Below are 5,796 nucleotides of genomic sequence, written 5' to 3'. Positions count from 1 at the left end.
TCCTCCTCCTCCTCCTCCTCCTCCTCCTCCTCTTCTTCTTCTTCTTCTTCTTCTTCTTCTTCTTCTTCTTCTTGAGACAGGGTCTTATTGTGTAGTACAGGCTAGTCTCAAACTAGGGATCTCCTTCTGCCTCACCCTTTGGAGCTCTGGGATAGCAGGCCTCATACTTTTTGAGAATTTCTGTGTATTGTGTGTGTGTACAGTGTGTGTGCGTTAATGTGTGTGTACAGTGTATATGTATGGTGTGGGTATGTGTGTGTGCATTTGTGTGTGTTGTGTGTGTGTTGTCAGTGTGTGCATTTGTGTGTGTGTACAATGTGTATGTATGTGTGTATGTGGTGTTTGTATGTATATGTGTGCATTTGTGTGTGTGGTGTTTGTATGTATGTGTGTGCATTTGTGTGTGTGGTATGTATGAGTGTGTGTTGTGTGTACAGTGTGTGTGTGTTGTACATGTGCACATGTGCATGTAGAGGTCAGAGCTTGACATCAGCTGTCTTCCTCAATTGCTCTTCACCTTATTTTGGGACAGGGTCTCTCTGAACCTGGAGCTCACTGATTTGGCTATGCTGTCTAGCCAGAGAAATCCAGGGATCCGTCTGTTGCCCTCACCCTAATGTTGCGGTTATGGGAGCATGCTGACACCCCGGTTTTTACAGTGGGTGCTCTGCATCTGAGCTCAACTCCTCATGCTTTCGGAGTCCACACTAACAGCCGAGCCGTCTTCCCAGCCTCGCTTTGAGCAGCGCTTATGTGACTGGTTGCTGGGCTCACACTGGTTGCTGCCTTCACCTTCCAGGATGTCCTTTCTGATCTGTATCGGGGAGACTCCATCCAGCCTGGGCTCCATCTCATCCTCACTTGGGGACACCCCTGATCCTTCATCCTGGAAGAATTGCAAACCCAGGGATCTGAGGTGCACTGTATGAGCTGTTGTTGACTCTCTGTCAAAAGCTCAGGATCGTGACAGTTCAAGGTGACTTTTAGCCTCTGGTCCAAAAGAGGAGCCTGAGAGTCAGCATGGGAGTGTCAAGTGCTTATGCAATGACAGCGTTCTTACTAAGCACAAGAAACATTTTGTAGTTCATGCTTGAAGTTACTTTTTTAAATTAATTTTTGGAACAGGGTCTCAGGTAGCCAAGACTGGTCTCAAATTTACTATGTATCGGAGGATGACCCCGAACTCCTGATCTTCCTGTGATAGAATTACAGGCATAAGCCATCACACCAAGTTTATATGGTGTTGGAGATAAAACTTAAGGCTCCATGTATGTCAAGAAGACACTCCACCAACTGAGCCCTACCATGCTTCAACTCACAGACAAGAAAGCAAGCGAGAGACTTTTATTTCCTGGCTCAGAATACAGCGTGGGAGAGGCAGAGTCCAGCCCAGACGTGGCTTGTGGACTCCACATGGGGTTCTTCAGCTAGCCTCTCCCTGGCTGGCTGGTGCACTGATGGCTGTCCCCAGGCTTGTATGGCACAGGGACCCAGGTAAAGGAGGGAGGCTGGGCTCCACGCTACAGAATTTCCCTTGGCCCTCACTTCCACAGGGGCTCCATTCCCAGTGTGATAAAAGAGACATCAGTGGGAGCGGAGAGGATGAAGTAACGAAGAAGATATGAGTGGCCGCGCCCGGCCCCCCGAGCCTGAGCCCGCCCCGCCCTACTCGACCAGGAGGCCTTGGAAAAGGACAGGCCTTTCCCCGGCCTCAGCCTGTGCCAGGCACCAAGGGAGTTCACGAAATCCAGCCAAGCCCTGCCTGATCCCCAGACTTAGGAAGCAAATGCCCTGGAAATCTCTTTTGCTTTTGTGTGTGTTCAAATATGCATGTACGCGTGCACATGTGTGTAAGGGTGTATGTGTGTGTCGGGGGGGGGCGGCGTGCATTTGTATTTGTAGAGGTCAGAGAACTGATGTCAGGTTTCTCCCTCAGTCGATCGTCTCCATATTTTTTGAGGCAGGGTCTCTTCTCTCAGTGAACCTGGAATTCACTGTTTGGCTAGGCTAGTTGGCCAGCAAGTCCCAGAGATTTTAAACAGCTTTTTCATTTCTTCTTTAAAAAATAGTTTATTTATTATTTTCTACATGCACTGGTGTTTTGACTGCATGTATGTCTTTGTGAGGGTGTCAGATCTTGAGTTACAGACAGTTGGGAGCTGCCATGTGGCTGCTGGCAATTAAACCTGGGTCCTCTGGAAGAGCAGTCAGTACTCCCAACCTCTGAGCCATCTCTCCAGCCCCTTTTACATTTCTTTACATCCTTTTTGTTAAGGCAGGGTTTCAGGGGAGTTGGTTCCCTCCTTCTGCCCACTGAGTCTGGGAGGTGGGGAGTACTCAGGTTGTCAGGCTTGGCAACAAACACCTCTTTACCCACCAAACCATCTCCCCAGATCTGTACTTGGGTTTTTAAGTGGGTGTTTGGGGTCCAAACTGAAGTCCTCCTGTCTCTATGACAAGCATTCTCCCAGCTGAGCTATTCTCCAGTCCTCAGAGTTCTTATGCCTGGTCTCTACCCAGTCTGCCTCTCTGCCCCCCGAACCAGATCTATGTTCTAAGTCAGGGTTACTTGAAATATCCTTAGGAGATGTGGGTGGTTATGCCTCATCTCTGGGGAAATTCAGAGACAACAGCTGCCTAGAGAGGACATGGGGTCGTCCAGTCGGGTCCACATGGCCCATCCATGCCTCCAGGGCATCTTTCTTGTGTAGGGAAAATTGTTTATTTTCAAAGTTTCTAACCTCACACCAATGCCAGCCCCTGAAGCCCTTGGCATGCCATAAGCCATCGTGACCCTAATTTCTTTCATGGCAATGCCGGATCCGGGGAAAGGAATGGTTTTCCAAGGCTGGGTGGAAGGCTGGCATCACTGATCTAGCCTGGACAGTGACCAAGCTGGATTTGAACCTGGTACCTTCTCCTGCTGAGATTCAGACAAAGAGCAAGTGTGTCCAAGGCATGGGGTTGGTTTCCTGCTTTGATTGTGCCAGGATTTCCAAAACCACTCAAAGCCCGTGCCCTCCCAACCACAGGGCTAAATGACTTCATGTCTTCTGGGGATGTCACCCTGAACAATCTCTGGGAGCCTGGCACATACGTGGTTGGAGGGTGGGCACCCCAGTGTTACCTGCCTAGCTTGACTGGCCTCAACTGCCTTCAGAAACAAGTCATAAGCATTCCCCAGGCCTTGAGCAGCATAGAGGGGGCTGACTCTCTCCTCCCTGGGTTTCCATGGTGGGTCTCAAGAGTCTGCATTTTTGCAACACCCCAGGAAAATGAAGCAAGTGTTCCCACTCACACCCAGAGAGACCTATCAATCTGTCAATCATCCTTTCTCTGTTGGTCCCTCCCCTCCCTGGCCCCAGACACTCTTTCCCTGATTCGGATGAGACTGTCACATCAGACTGCTGGTGCTCTACACTGCCCCCTTTAAAATGTAATTGTGTTTTATTATTGTTAATTAATATTATTGTGGATGCGCATACGTGCACACGAGTGTGCGCACGGGACATGCTGCACAGGTGAAGGTCAGAGAACAACTTTTGGGAGTCAGTTCTCTTTTTTCCATCATGGGTTCTGGGGTCCAGGGATTGAAATTAGGTTGTTGGACTCATACAAAAAAATACTCACCCACTGAGCCATCTTGCCAGCTTCCAGCCTCTGCTTTAAAAAAAATATTTTGCTTGTTATTAGTTATGTGTATATGTGTCTGGCGGGCGGTATAGGTGTATGTTCTCTTTCTCCATGGTTCTGGTGGCAGGGAATAAACTCAGGTCAATCCTCTCCTTCTACCATGGGTTCTGGGGCTCGAACTCAAGCTGCCAGGCTTGCTTGCGGGCCAATCGCTTTTACCTGATGAGCCATCCCATCAGCCCCAGTCCTCGCTTCCCATCCCATCCCATCCCCTCTGCTCTGACCTCAGAAAACCTCACTCAGAAAACCGATGAAGGAGATGTGTTTTTAGACAGGGTCTCGTATAACCCCTAGGCTGGTCTTGAAATGGCCACGAGGCTGAGATTGGCCTTGCACTCCTGATCCTCCTGCCTCTGTCTTCCAAGTGCTGGCTTCACAAGTGTGCGTTGCCACGCCTGGACGGCTCAGACTCTAGCAAACAGTCACGTCTCTCCTCTCCACTGCTTGAAGCCGACCGAGTCCCAGGGGAGGGTCCCTCGGCTTATAGTTGGTAACCCTGTGAACACTCCCTAAAGCGGTGCCTTCATTGACCATGACCTTTGACATTGCCAGAGAATTCTGAAGTGAGGGCCGCAGGATGGGTCAGTAAAGCTCTTCCCTTGCAAGTGTGACCCATAGGCTGCCAATCCCTGCAGCAGAGGTAACTGAAGGATTGTTGGAGCTTGCTGATGGGCAAACTAGCTCCAAGCCAATGAGAGACCCAGTCTAAAAAAAGGACAGAAAGGTGCCTGTGGCAGGGCACCCATGGTTGGCTTCCTACCTCTGCAAGGCACCTGCACTTAACCAAAAGAGGAGAAAGAAAAGACAATAGCTAAAATACATTAGGAAAATGAAACAGAGAGGTGATAGAGGCTCTAATGTCATGCTCAGAGGTCCTCTTCTTCTGCTCCTGCCTGCCCCATGCGGGAATGGCAGGTGGACAGTGGTCAAAGCTGACCTGGAGGACCCTGAGCTCAGCACTATGTGAGGGTTACTCCCTCGGGATGGTGACCTCAGTCCACTCGACACACGAGCCAGGGCCTTAAGCCTGTCTGGGCTGCATCTGAGCCGTGGACTGGACGCTGGCCCTCACGCGGCCCGTGCTGACAGATTGGGTGTCTCCGGTGTGCCGGCGGCTGCTGCTAAGTGGCTTTCTGGCAGGGAGTCAAGGGTCACCTCATCCGCAGCTCTGATCCAAAAGGCTCTGGCCTATTTCGGGGGGCGCCTCCCATGTCTGTCCATTGCACGAGGCTGTGTTTATTGTCAACCCAAATCCAGACCCTGCCTGGTGGCTCTTGGGGAAGTAGCTACGGGAGCCAGCAGCCTCCCTCGGGACCGATGGCTCCCTGGCCAGAGAGGACCCAGGCCCTCTGGGGTTTGTCAGCCATAACAACTCACATTTACCTTGAGACACATATGTAGGTCCAGTCTGTGTCCCAAGTCCCCATTTCTAAACCTTATCCTCTGGTTCTGGGCCTGTGGAGGTGTCCAGACCTTTTGTTCTGAGCTTCAGTACTTGGCAAGGCTGCAATTTCAGAACTGGATTTTGTGTGCATGTGTGTTTTGTGAGCAGGTGCACATGTATGTAGCCATGCTCGCACATATATGCACACTACATGGGGGCTAGCGGTTGGTTCCCGTTGTCTCCCTCAAATGCTTGCTGTTTTGTTTTGTTCTTTGAGACAGCATTTCTTATTGGCCTCGGGCTCACCGATTCAGCTAGACAGGTTGCTTGGCCAGTGAGCTCTAGGGATCCCCCTGTCTCTGTCTCCCAGAGATGGAGCATAAGCATGTATCCTGACCTCCAATATTTTCTAATTTTAAATTATTTTGTAGTGTGTGTGTGTTTGTGTGTGTTTGTGTGTTTGTGTGTGTGTATGTGTGTGTGTTTGTGTGTGTGTATGTGTGTGTGTTTGTGTGTGTTTGTATGTATGTGTGTGTTTGTGTGTGTATGTGTGTGTTTGTGTGTATGTGTGTATGTGTGTGTATGTGTGTGTTTGTGTGTATGTGTGTATGTGTGTGTGTTTGTGTGTATGTGTGTATGTGTGTGTGTATGTGTGTGTTTGTGTGTGTATGTGTGTGTTTGTGTGTGTATGTGTGTGTGTTTGTGTGTATGTGTGTGTA

This window comes from Microtus ochrogaster, chromosome 2 (assembly GCF_000317375.1).
Source record: "Microtus ochrogaster isolate Prairie Vole_2 chromosome 2, MicOch1.0, whole genome shotgun sequence".
Lineage (NCBI taxonomy): Eukaryota > Metazoa > Chordata > Mammalia > Rodentia > Cricetidae > Microtus > Microtus ochrogaster.
Note: the sequence above shows the minus strand (reverse complement) of the source record.